This window comes from Chanos chanos, chromosome 10 (genome assembly GCF_902362185.1).
Source record: "Chanos chanos chromosome 10, fChaCha1.1, whole genome shotgun sequence".
In the NCBI taxonomy this organism is placed as follows: domain Eukaryota; kingdom Metazoa; phylum Chordata; class Actinopteri; order Gonorynchiformes; family Chanidae; genus Chanos; species Chanos chanos.
In genome coordinates, this window is record NC_044504.1 from 21,217,913 (window position 1) to 21,232,507 (window position 14,595).

Here is a 14,595-nt window from a genome sequence, read left to right on the forward strand (position 1 = left end):
GTGTCCCCTGTGGCCAATATATGTATTTACTCCTATTGCTATTGCACGACATTATGGTTAGCGGTTCACAAGACGGTGATTCATCTGAGATTTCTGTATTCTAACAAAGGGAGGATCATGTTAGCATTAAATTAGCTAATAAGCTAATCATTTTGAGGGAAAACAGTATTTGAATGTTTACGGAAACTAATGAAGTGAGGTGTTTTAATGTTCAGAGAGAAAGTGATGGGAAAATGTAGGCTCCTTAGTCTTTCCTGAAAATCCAAATGAAATTGGTTTGTATAACTTGTCAAATCTCTTTCCAGTCACTGCCCAGTAGCATGTAACAAACCACCAACTTCTTTTGAAGCTTTTAGTGAGCTTTTAGCTTTTTTTTAGCCACTAGTCTTTCAGTGGGTTTCTGCTGTCAATATCAGGGGATATATAATCTTTTGTGAGACTGTAGTGTCGGCTCAACAACTTTGGGTTCAACACAAAATAGTTCTTCACATGTGAAATGCCCTTTGAAATTTGTTTGATGGTAATAGTCACTTGATCAGTGTAATATACCTTAGCATTTGCATAACAGTGTGCTGAAATGCACAAACATTACATGCTGTATACTTTTACAACTCACTGTGGATTTCACATTGTCTGGAAGTCCATTTCTGACTTGTTTTAATGGAGTCCCATTGGGCCATACTTACTGTGGAAAGATACTAGCACAATGCATTTGTGATGGATCCAGTGGAGGCTGGCACCATTTTAATAATTTATGAATGGACAGAGAGAACACAGCAGATGTTTTTACTTCTCTTCCATCTAACAACTTCTGTGAAGCATTGAAAGAATGGAGAAGATAAAGCAATTTAGAATAGATCACAATGGCCTGAAAATTCAGAAAGTTCAGTTGATTGTGTGTCTGAGGAGAGAGGGCGAGTAATACGTGAAGCTGCTTATTTTTTTTTTTTGCTCTTTCAGTAAAATGATTTTGTGTCTTAAAACTCACGGTACAATAACATTGCATGTTCTGTAACTATTTTTTTTTCCATACTTCTGTTTTTTTTGCACAGTTTTTGTTTTATGCTATCTTTGTTCTTGTTCTGAACCTGTCAAGTATTTTTAATGTTCAAAAGCAACCATTAAAATATATACTCTGTCATGAATATGAAAAATTATGTATTACAGAAATATCTCAAATGGTTCAATATTTGTGAACAACTAAGGCAAAACCATACAGTAATATACCCTGAAACTGGAACGGACTAAAATTTTGGTGACACACAGAATTCCGTCAAAAAAAAAAAAATCTGAAGCATTTCATTCCTGCATTTGAAAATGGTACCCAAAGTAGTTTCCTGTTTTTGAAAACATCATAACCTACTTAATTTTGAGGAAAAAATGAAAATATTGAATTCTGGAACATTCTAATGTTCCACAAATGACTCAGCTCCCTCCCTTGACACAAACACACATGCACACCATTCCAAAAAAAAAAAAAAAGCACCATCCATTGTACACATACCCCTCATTTTGGGGAGTAAATCTAGGGATTAGTAGCATGGTGATTCTGTTGCAGTGGGATTATGCTTTCAGAGATCTGCAGCAAGACCCATTTACCCAGAGTGTCTCAGTAGGCACGACAGGCCTAATGGACGTGGACCATCTTAGCAGGATCTGGTCTGAAAACACTATACTCTGCTGATTGCTAAACCTGGTATGTTACATAATTGACAGGTATGATGTCACTGAATGCTGTGTGTGTGGGGGGTGTAGGGGTCAATGTGTGAGGATATATGGGGTGGGGAGGACAGACTGCAGAGCCAATCCATCAGTTTAGTAACGCCGATAAGTAAGTACACATTTAATCCCATACTTAAACTACCTGTTATGGTGTGTACTGTTTGGTATAATGCTTTAGTGGAAATTGCCTATGCCTATTTCATTAATCATTATTTATTGTTGCATTCTTAAAAAAAGAAAAGAGACCGGCACTGTTTCTTCCACTTCCCTCACCTCCAATCCTTTTTTTTGTCCCAGTTTGAAAAGCCTAATTCTTCACAAGCTCATATGTGTTGTCCCCCCACCCCCCATGCCCCCACCCCAGGCCCCTTCGCATGGAACTGACCTCAAACTGGGGTGAGTAAGGACTAGCAGAAGCCTCCTCCATATGGTAGGCAAACAGTGCCAATAGTGCCTTGTAAAAAATTGTCATAATAATTTCATAATTTCAGATTCGAATTTGTTAATCCATCAAATGTTAATATTAACACAGAGAAATACATTATGTGAACACACACACATTTGACAAGTTAACATGTCTGCTGTTTGCCACATTAAAATACACAGATTGTTCTAATCCATTACCGAAGAATTAATGTGTTTAAATATGACCGATCTTTTCCCAAAAGCACTGTACTGTAAAGAGCGTCATACATTCCATCTAATGATCATTCTCTAATTTGCACGTGTATCAAACAACCTCTCATTAGTAATGTGGGAAACTAACTCTATCTTTTTTGTAAGTGTTACCCATGGGTTAATCATAAAGTGTTTTTTCCTGCTCGATCCTTGACTGTAGAGAGTGATTCCCACGCATAACATATTAAACCCATGTCACAGATGGCACTCTTAAAGATTAAAACAAAATTTTGTGACATTGAAGAACATTTTGGTTTTTTTTCCCCCCTTAGAAATAAAACATTTATTATTGCATGACAAATTGGAATATTATATTTCACTGATTTTCTTTGGAAGCGATTTTCCTATTGAATGATGGTGCCCGCATTAAAGTGTCTGCTTGGAAACAGCAGGTTGTAGATATGCCGACTCCCTTTAGGATATTGCACCGTGTTACTTTGTTGGAGGGGAAAGTGTGTAAAACAGATGTGGTGACATTTTCACTTAAACAGATATCAGCATGTATGTTGGTGTGTTTATGACTTGGCACACTTTACAATACACACACATCCATATTTATAAATATTAAAGTACAATTTCTGTGAATATATTTGCTTTTCGACCCTCATTACTCTCTGTATAAATCTGTTTGTACTTTCTATAGATACCAGATAATGAGTAAGCACCAATGGCCTCTCAACCAGGCACCAGTTTGTAATGATGGCATGACAAATGCTGATTGGCACTGCAGTTATGTATCTACCTGATTGAGTTAAGATCTTTTGAATACACAGACACACTCAAGGAGACCACAGTGTCTGTGACTATTTGCTCAGCAAACAAAATGCTCTAATGCGGTAGCTGGCTTTGTTGTAATGCAGAGGAGTGGATCACTTGTGTTGTGGATTGTATGAACTATAGTGTCTAAATATGAGCAGACCGATACATTTCCACTATGTGGTTGTGGTATGGTCTGCAGTAAAGATGAGACCTCTTTCTCCAGTTGTATTTTCTCTTAAAAGAAGCTGCTCGTGTGACAGTCTATTGCAAGTTGATGTATCCAGTATTCTGAAATGAAAATGTCAAGAATGGAATATGCAGGATATTCCCAAAGAGATGCATTACACATTAGAGAGAATAATGTAATACCACCAAGCTTCACCTCTGTGTGAAATTCAAGAGCTTTTCTGAGTTGAAAACCCAACAGACATGTGCATCAGTGTTAGTTTGCAAATACTGTTTGGATTACAGGCAGACAAGTAGTTTATTGCCAACAGCAATGGTGACATGTAACAACAGTGTTGCTTTTGCAGGAAAGCCCATTGATTTACCCAGAGTACGCTGCCCAAGTATGAGAAAGAAAGCGCTAAAACGAAAAGATTTACTTTACTTTTCCATTAAAAAGAAATTTATTGAATAGCACCCCCTCTTTAATTCATACATTCAGAATACAGCAGTGGCCAAAAGTACAGATCACATTCATCCCATTGGTTGACTTGCATACATTCATTAATGCACAGCTAAAGTGATGGATGAGCAGAGAAAAAGAAAGGGGAGAAATTCTTATCCATTAGTTAACTTCAGTCATGCCTAGATGGTAAACTGCCATCACGTAGTTTAATAGCATTGTGTCTAAAACTCGTTCATAAGAAAGATAGCTTTATGAAGTAACATTGGTCCAGTAGTTTTTGCCTCCTTGTTACTTGTTACAAAGCTGTTCCTTATAATGCAGTTAGACTGAGTGGTAACTGTCCAGTAACTAGGCTATGCCTTAATTCAACAGATTTTTCTCTATAACTGTCATGCCTTTTCAAAGCTTATAACAGCACACATATGCTAAACTTTAACTTTGTGCTAAACAGGTTATTCACAAATCCTCATCAACACAATTAACAAGAACAGCAGTTTTGGAAAAGCTTATCCAAACGATACAACTTCAGCTGAAAGACTTAATTCAGTCTAATTAAATCTTTGTAGCTTTTCTGTGCGTGCTCAGTCCCATTTCACTTATTGTGCTGATGCAATCTATAATACAGTTATACAGACTGTAAGTGTTTCTGCTTATCAGACAGCGGAGCTGCTGAACACAGTCTCCCATTACATTACCCAGTACTCAGAATGCTTCACTGACCATGTTCTCCCAGTTATGCACCATTTCACCGCAATGACAAATTTTCATTAAAATAGGTTTGTTCTGGACACCCTCTTTGTCTTTGTAAGTCTGTTGTCAAAAATATTCACAAATAAAAGTTTATGTTTGATTTTTTTTTTCATGTGTCATTTAAACCTCGGCCTTCACAGGACACCACTGATATTTTAGGAATCTCATTTTCACAGCAAAGCTGTGTCGGAATGGGCAGCACATCCTTTCCTGTTTGCTTATCAGATTTCACTGAAGGTCAGAGTGTTTTAAAATAGCCCTGCTGCCAGATTGGTGTCTGATTTTATTTATTAATTTATTTTATAGGAACAGGGAAAAGTTCAAAGTTTCCCCCAGGCACAGATGTTTTAATAACATGATCTATTTCGTGTTCCAAATTCTCTCCACCGTGAGATAAATTTAGACTGTGGCCACTGTCTGCACCAGTCAATCTTATCCTAACATGTAGAATATGAATTATTTAACAGTGAATGCAAATCAGCAGTGTTTACTTAAGAACAAATGTTTTCCTCTAATAAATCAGTTCAGCTAATCCTATGAAGCCATAAAAAAAACTGTAGCATTATGTTCACATTAAAGCCAAGGACTTCAGAATAAAGGTTATAAGCTTCAGTGTATCTTTGCAAAATGGCAAATAAATGAGTAATTTTATAAATATAGAAGGGAAATTCTCCATTAATTGTTTCAAGAAAGAAAAGGCAAATTTATTTTAGCCTGTAATATTCATCTCTGAGTTTAAAGACTTATGAAACAAAAAATGTCACAGTACACACAGTATAAAATATAAAACAACAGTGTGGTTACATTCATGTAGTAATCAAAGATGCAGAGCCTGTGACCACAGCAACAATTTTAAGAGGTTTATTTTTATTCATTCATTTATTTTTGTTTAATCTGAAATGGAGGATTTGAGACGTTTGGCTTAATGGTTCGGCTGTAATAAAACGCACAGTGACCTGAAAACGAGGAGGAACAGAAACGGTGCTGACAGTTCAGTCAACTGATAAGAGAAGGGGATGTGAATCTCTCAATTTCAAAGTTCACTTATAATTGTTTTTTTTTAAAGTAGGAATATTATGGCGCAAAAATAACATGAAAATTAGTGAGGACCAGTAGAGCGGACGCCAATAAGAAAACAACTTTTCCAGAGAAAGTACCAGGTCCAATAATATTCAGCTAACCTTTTTTTTTTCACCAGGTATTACTTGCATAAATAAATCATTATTTACTGGTGATCAGTAGACAGGATATGAGTTAATTCCTGAATTTAACGAGTTAATTGCCTGTATTTGACGTATAGCCAGACTTACAATAAGTAGTTTTGGAGAAGGAGCATTTGGGTGGGTACAGATATCTTGTAGACTCAATTATAGGAGTTTTTCTTCCAGTGTCTGTAATAAAATTTGCGGGGAGAAAATCCTTCGGGTCACAGGCTGTACACAGAGTAAGGGCAGAATACATCTACACAAGTACATACATTCATTCTGCAAGTGCGCCCAGAAGTCTTTGGGACAGCTTATTTTTCCATAGCAAAAATCATAAAAGGTGCAGCGCAAAAAAACTGTGCATGACATTACATGTGGGTCAGCCTGATTCAGACTGAGGTTCTCCTATGTACAGTTAACATGTACCGACAGAAATACATGTACAGTATACACGCTAGATAAGGCATTCGATGAATGAACGTTGTATGTTATGCAGGCTACAGACGGATTACATAATATATTTCTCAATATTTCTCCAGGTAAGGTAGCTCAAAATGTAAAGCCTCAAATATATTTGCAATATGAATACCGACGACATACAGTTTGGTTGATAGTTGATATGTAAGTACATGACATCCTGGCGTTATACCAGCCAGTCGCAACAGCATCTACTGAAGGTTAAGTCTAATATCAATCTATCCTGCCTAAACTGTCCGTCGCGTTCCTAAATATTTAAAATGACTCCCTCTTAAAATGAAAGAAAGAGCATTCTACAAAGCACGCTCGATTCATGAGATGCTTCCGGTACAGGATTTGAAGAATTTTAGCCCTTACTGCGAAGATACTGTTATATATGTGAACAGAATAGTCATCCATTGCCTTTTTAAACGTATTTTTCCTTACATTATTCACAACCAAAATAATTCCTAACACGGCCAGAATCGAGGAACTTACAGCGTAACTAACAAAACGCAGCAGCACGAGCGAAAGTCGCCGATTAACAAGGTTTGTCGCATGTATGATCCCTGCCGCTGGCGCGACACTCCACAGCTGTGTGGGTGCAAACGCGTTCTTGTGCGGTGTCAAGACGCACTGTGCACGCTAGTAGCAAAAGTGCTGACTGTGAGGGAATATACAGTGCAGTAAGGACAATTACCAGTGTTCTCTTTTCAGCTTACACACAATTAGAAAATATGTAGGCGTGTTTCATTAAGGGGAACAGGGGCACAACTCTATCTACTCACTAAATTTAACCAGAACACGTTAGTTCTCTTGAAAAACCCATAGTATTATCACAATAAGTGCCTTTGAAGTAGCGCTGGAATGCGGTTTGTAATTACATTTATAGCGTTATTATTAATGCCAAGAGTTAAAACAGGAAATTCTTTGTCCCTTCGAAACAGCGATAAGGCTTGGGTAAGCACTAATATTTTGAAGTTTCAGTTCCAGGTCACCAGTGTTATTATCGAAATTCTCAAACTGTTAAATTCAGCGTTCATGGGGTGAGATGCAAATATCTGAAATCCAGGTCAACTCTCGAACCGGCATCATTTACACAGCCCTAATTCTGCTCGGTCAAAGATACGTGTATCACCGCATCGAACTGATGAGAAAGGCCGGCTTGGTTCATTTACATATCTGCCACAGAAACATGGTTGCCCTGTTTTCAGTCAACCACATTTCTCTCTTATATTCAGCATACAATCTGCCTTCTTTCCTGCCTTAACCCGTGCAGTTGCCTAGAATAGATATCTCCCGAGGGATTAGCCGGGTTCCTTGTGCGCACACATTTACTAAAGCAGTACAGATAAGATGTAGTTGCCATTTTCTAAAACGAACCAAGAATAAGTAAGGAAGAAGATGCTGTTGTAATGTTCTTTCAAAACGTTACCACTTTACACACACACACACACACACACACACACACACACACACACACACAGTTACATCAACAGACTTGCACGCAAAGTCGTCCTTACTCAGGTTATTTGGTGAGTCTGAACCACCGAACCATTGCAGCTATCCTCACTGAAACCTAAGCACTAAGCCATTAATACATCAAATACTTATAACTACCATGAACGTTAGCAGTTATCAGCAAAAAGGGTAACTCTATTAAAAACATTGCAAATATTCCAGTTCAAGTCCATAGATAAGCGTATAATGCAAAGTTGTTGCTCTTATCATTCATCGACAAGGATGCTGTTTTGGATGATTTCTGGTGGGTGCTGAATACATTCTTTAGGAAGTAGAGGAGAGGTCTGAGTTTTCAGGTGACCGGATGAGGTCACAAATGGAATTCTTACTGTACGAAGTGTCCTCCTCTTCAGCTTTCTCACGCGATAGATAACTAGCCCCATGGAAACTCCGTATACCACCCGGGGGCCAGTGAAGAAGGGTGTTGTTGTTTTTTTTTGTTTTCTTTTTTTGGGATAAGTCACGGAACATGGTCTTGAAGTGTTTGATGCTCCTGTCAGATGCATAATTTTCACCCTCCCTCCTACTCTAATCTCTTTTTCTCTATACATTTCCAGACCAGAACAAAAATGAGGTGAAATTTTTTTTCTCTCACTCAGAAGCATTAAGTGCCCTTGTCACCTTTCATGAGTGGAAAATCAGAGGAAAGCTTAACGCTGCTCACGCTCTCTCCAACTCAGTGTTACATAATCCCTCTGGACAACCCTCCGTATTTCATACACTCCTTTTTTGCATAACTTACAAGAGCAGGTAGAGGTGGTTGTTTGCATTACCATTCTTATGGATGGACCAGTACCAGTTCCCTGAACTTGAGTCATATTCTTCTGGGAGACTAACACAGTCCTTCCACTCCCACACAAACCTGCAAACCACGCACAGGGACTCAAAGATCATGACGTGTGGGTTTTGTTTTTTTTTTAAATGTCAGCAAAGTCCACACATTTTAGCAGCAGTGAAGCTTTACAACTCAGCAGTCTCCAGCTTTTGAGAGCCATAGAGAGATTGTGTAACAGCAAAAAAATTCTGGGTTTGCTCCATGTTATCTGACTTATCTCTTGGTTGCGTAGGTGCCTCTGTCTAAATTCTCTGAGATAATATGGAGAAACATAGGTGACTCTCCATATCAGAGTTTTACAGGTAAAAGAGAAAAACAAGAGTTTGAAATCCTTTAATCCATGTAGGACTTTGTCCTTCTGTTTGAGCCAGAGTAGAGGGAAAGTGGATTCAGGAACTGTCCTATTAGATAGAGATATGGTCTTTACTTCAGCTTCACAGGCCAGGGCAGGCACGTACGGAGTCCCAACATAGAAGAGAAGGCAATGGTAGGCCGGTGACGTTTGAAGCGAAGGCCTTTTTTCAGCCGTTGGCTGTTTTCTGCAGCGTACAGCTCTCCCTGTTGGGCGGCGTTGGCGATGCGGGCCACAAGCTCCCCGTGCTCCACGGCCTCCTGCTCAGAACGCACAAACACCTCCCTTAACTCCTCCAAACGCCTCTCCATCTCAAGAATCACCCGCTGACGCTCCTCCACCTCAAGGAGGCGCCGCCGTGCTGCCTCAAACTCCATGCTGGAGCTTGGTGTGACCATCTTGGAGGAAGGAGCAGTGGCTGCGGTGGAGGGGGGCTCAGAGCCGGTCCCTGTAACCCGGCGGAAGTCTCCCATGGAAATGGAGCGTCGGGTGGAGGGTGAGGGTAGAGCCAGGTTGGAGGATGTAGAGGTTTGTAGAGCTGAGTCAGAAGGAACAGAAGGTTCTGGGCTGTTGTCTGACATGGTTTCGGTGTTGGTTATCTCATGCTGGCGTCCTTTCATGATGTCTGAAGGGAAGTACAGGAGATCTTGGGTTGTGCAGTTGTTTTCTCCTCCTTGCTGGGAAAGATGACACGAACACGGTGCTGTTTGAAAACCACTCCATTCATTAATAAGAGAGAAGAACTGCTTGCCTTAACGGGGAGGAGTCCCATCACAGGCTATTGGTTGGAATCCATGTGACTTTGCTGCAGCTGATTGGCTGTTGGTGTTCTTTGTTCTTGCCCTCTATCTACTCAAAATCCTCAGCATTTCTCTCACGCTCCCCTTTTCACACTCCTGCTCAGCTGTTTGTAACACACTATCTTACGAAATGAAGAGAAAGAATAGGAAAAAATGTGACTGATTTTTTCTTTCTGCCTTTCTTGTGCATCAGCACCAATAGAAAACGCTGTGCCTTACTCTCCCACTTTCCCTCTGCTTGGGTCTATCTATCCCTCCCCCTCTCACTGTTGCCCCTAGCAACACAGCTTCTGTATCAGATGGCCAGTGGGAGGTAGCAGAAGGAGGGGGTGTTGTACCACTCTCTCTCTCTCTTTCTCTCTCTCTCTCCTCTCTCTCTCTCTCACACTTTCTCTCTCTAAAAATTCATTGAGCCTCACTTCTTTGCTCCAGTCAGAATTTTTAACGTATTTGAATAATTTCATCTTTAACATTTGATGACTCTGCAGTCAGCTCTGTGGTTGCTAAGTAACAGACATTGGCACTCTGGGAGGGTAGTGGCAGAGTATGCTACCAGGCAGTAGCATTTCCACTTCAATAACAACAAGTACAAAACAAAAGACAGACCAGCACTTAAATCTATATCTAAGCTAACGTTAACATACAAGAGGGGGTTTTCAGGGGGTTGGATACACAGCAATGCTTACATGGTATGATGCTCTAGTAGCACATAATTAACACTGATTCTCATCTTTAATACACCCTCCTGACAGATCAGACTGTGAGCTGTGAGAGCGTGTTAGCAGTTCTTCACTCATTAAATTAGACTGCACAGCACTCCCTGCTGTACAGTTAATGGCATAGTTAAAAAGGGAGGGGGGCACAGGGTTTCACTTCAGTCCATTTCATTGCACTGTCCAGTGCTAATCAATCACATTACCAGTACAATAATCAATCAACACATCACTATGAGTGGGATTATATGTGATGTTTTCATCACAAATATTGATTGCAATGCTGCATGGAAAGAAAATGTAATCTAAGATTGTTCTTGTCTCCAGACTAAAAGATGGCCTTATCAGTTATTGGCCTTATCAGTTTTTGTGATGGCTGACTGTAGAGTGTGAGAGAAGCTACTTTTGTGTTGAGCTGTAGTGACAGGCAGGATGTAGCTAGCAAAGCCATTAGCGTGGACAGGTCGGCGTAGCTTTAAATAACCACTCTAAAAGCTCTTATCCTTTGGGAAGTAACCACAATTGATGGAACAAAAGTGGAGAGGAGGGCAATACATGTGTGTGTGTGTGTGTGTGTGTGTGTGTGTGTTAGAGGAGGTGAGGTGGAATTTAGGTACACGTTCAAAGATAAGCCTTTACCTCGAGAAATGACTTCAGTGAAGATGGGTGATGTTAGGACTGTTTACAGGAGTCATCGGATGACTGAGGCTAAAGAGCAATTTTTACAGCTGATATCCTCGCATAGTTCTGCCCTGTTTCCACGGCAAAAACTATACTGTTTTTATGTTTCAGTGTGTGTGTGTTCTATTAACAAAGAGAGGACATTTGGATTTGTGGCTTTTCCCTTTTATTTTGTGAAACAGTGTCTTTAAGAGAAGTGTCTGTCCTGTCTTAACGCACACTGCAAAGCTATTGTCTCACAAAACATCCTCACAATCACGCTTCATGGAAAACAGCAGCTGAGCCCAAAAAAAAAAGTCCCCTGTTATGAAAGACCACACACACACACACACACACACACACACACACACACACACACACACCACAGTTCTTGATGCAAATACAGGACAGCGAAAGTGAATTAAGACATTAGAGACCCTCAGATGTGACACATACATATGCACAGACACACATACACATGCACACACACACATACGCACACACGCACACACACACACACACACACACACACACACACACACACGCACACACACACACACACACACACAGATACCCATAGCAGATAAACCTTGCTGAAAGCTTTCAATCCTTTATAACAGTAATGATCCATCTGTGTATGCGCTGACAAACCCTCTGTGTGAGATTAATTTAATCTCAGTCGGTGGAGAGAGCAGAGCAGGAGGGTGAAGGGGGATTGGCAGTTGGCACAATGTTGGCATTATTTGCAAAACTGTAGGCATTACATCATCAGAGTGTGTAGAGAGAGCCAGAGGCCAGATCTGGCACCAGGGAAATGAGGACAAAAAAGCGAGAGGGCAGAGATAGATCATGTGGAGGAGTGTGGCTGCATTGGATTGAGAAGAGAGGATGTGTAAATACACCATCACACATAAAGTCTGGATAACTTGGAGAATCGTCTTGAATCACTCACCAAACTTAAACTAGTTAACGCAAAGGCATGGTCACGTTTAAGCAACAGTGAAACTGAAGGAAGAAGAGTGAGAGATTGATAGAGGAATGAAAGGGTTGGTTGGCACCTGGGATGCATTTCCCCTCTTTCTTTCTAGAGACCTCTGTTCAAATAAACATGTCTAAAATTCCCCCAGTGTGCAAAAAAACAGGGCAAAATAAATGAATAAATAAACATGAACAACAGATCAGAGACACAGAGACACACCCTATCTCCATACCACCATATAGATATTACATCAAGCTGAATCTACAGAATGTATAAAATCTGGCAGAAAATTTAATCAAAGGGCTTTCTGATTTGTGCCGTCCACTTTGCTAAAATTCATAAAACGTCTGCTGCTAATCAGTTCTACAAAACAAACAGACGTAGTGTCATCTGTATGTTTGGGAAAATAGAATTACCAGACCTTTCTTCCTCACTGGAGGTAATGAAACAGGACAGCTGAATATTCTCAATACCCAGCAGAGTGCTGAGGTAACAGTCTACTCTTATTTTCCTCTGTTTAGACATGCGATCGATATATGAGTCTGGTTTGATTACTGGCTGGGTCAGACAGAACTTTACGCATTGTGGAGATGGCAGGTAATTATCCATTATCGCAGTAGCAAGAGTCCTTAGCGGGTCTGTTTATTTACTTTGAGACTTGATGCAAGTGTCACATTGATACTGGTCTGATGTAGCATACAAGCATCACAAGAGTAGGCTTCAATTCATTAATATATTTCCTTATAGATCCTTACAACACTGAGATGTTTTACCTATCTGTATCCTGTGACATTTGTTAGGGTAATGCTGTTTTCCATTGGCTCTTTACTGATGGGCTTCCTAAAGAGCAACAGTGAATGCAGTTATAGTATGCAGTGTAGTTTCATTTCATGCGGCTTGAGGTGCATGTTAGGAGTTGCGTAACATTCAGAGTCCGATGCGTAGGTAGCCCCACGTCAACTGGCTGATGAACAGTCTGTGCTGGGTGTGGAAGTGAGAACATCTAAGAAGAGAATCTAAGGTTGAGTGGTCAGTGTGTGTGTGAGTTATGCAACCATACTGCAGGAAGCTACAATGAACAGGGTGAGTCAAGAGGACAAAAGGTGAGAAAAGGACAGCATGGGGATGGAGGGAAGAAGAAAGATGTAAGATGTAAGGAAAGACAGGAGAATAGGGAAAAACGAGGAAAGATAGAAAAAAAGTAGGAAGCAGGAAGCTGGAAGAGGTGAGGAGATTTTGGATGAATGTTGGATGAAAAATTAGGACTGAACCTGGACTCTGTAAGTGCTATCTATATTTAAAGAAAAACCAAGCACTGCTGGAAACCAGTGCTCAGGATACACGTGTCTGACACGGACAAATAGGTGAAAATTCTCCGGTGCTGCTCCTGTTCAAAGATTAAACAGTCTGTACCTTGAAAAACTCTGTGTGGAGTCTTTTTAAGGATCGTTTGAGCAGTCCCTTTTAGGAACATGAAGATGAACACACACACACACACACAAACTAAACTTCTCACATCACAGATCAAACCATAATGGTCAGCATCTTCAGAAACCAGAGATAAAAAAAAAAAGAATGATACGGAGGCAAGACATTTGCAAAGAAAAAAAAAATCCATACTGTGTGACAGAGGCAATATATATATATTTTTTTAATAGAAAGGCATCTGAACTGGAATCCTTACAATTTTACAGAGGCAAAGAGGTGTAAGCACAATCACATCTTCACCTGTACCAACCCCCATCCACACATCAAATACAGGCCCATCAAACCCCCGCCCCTCAGCAACCAGGCACAGCGTAAACCATGAGCTGCATGAGCAGGTGAAATAACAGAAACACAAACACTTACATTACTGTAATTCAGCCCAGAGTTCTGGTTTTAAACACCAAATAAAGCTCCATTTTTTTTTGTTTTAGAGAGAAAATATGATTTTGAAAAAAAAAAAAATCACAGAAAAAGTAGTTTCACTGTGAAAGTTCAGACAGAGAGAAACTAGGAGGGCCACACAAGACAATAAAATTCTAACGAGCAAAAAGCAAAGAGAGAAAGTGAAAACAGCAATCTTTTTTTTTTCTAACATTCCATTCACAGTGCAAATGTCTTTTTTTTTTTCCATTTGAAAAACCACATACCTCATGGACGGTTTTGCTCCAGTTTGAAGCTTTTATGGCTGCTTTGCCTTGCTACTGCATATCAACAGTTATGCTTTCAAGAGGAACAATTTAAGTAAGAGAGTTCATTTCTTTAGATAAACTATGCCTCTGATAGAACTTTAGTCTGACTCCATGTTATAAAGGACACTTCAAGTGTCTAATTTAATGATGAATTATTGTGTTTGAGCAGTTTGATTGAGTAGTTTGGATATGCCATGTTTTGTCCTCTCAGCAATCTATGAGACCAGAATGCAATTAAACCCCAACAATTAAAGATTTTTAATTATTGACTAATGCCAAATGTCATCCGAAACTAAATCGTGGGATTAGAAAACATTAAAGCTTTGTGCAGCTCTATCATTTCTTGAGTTATTCTCA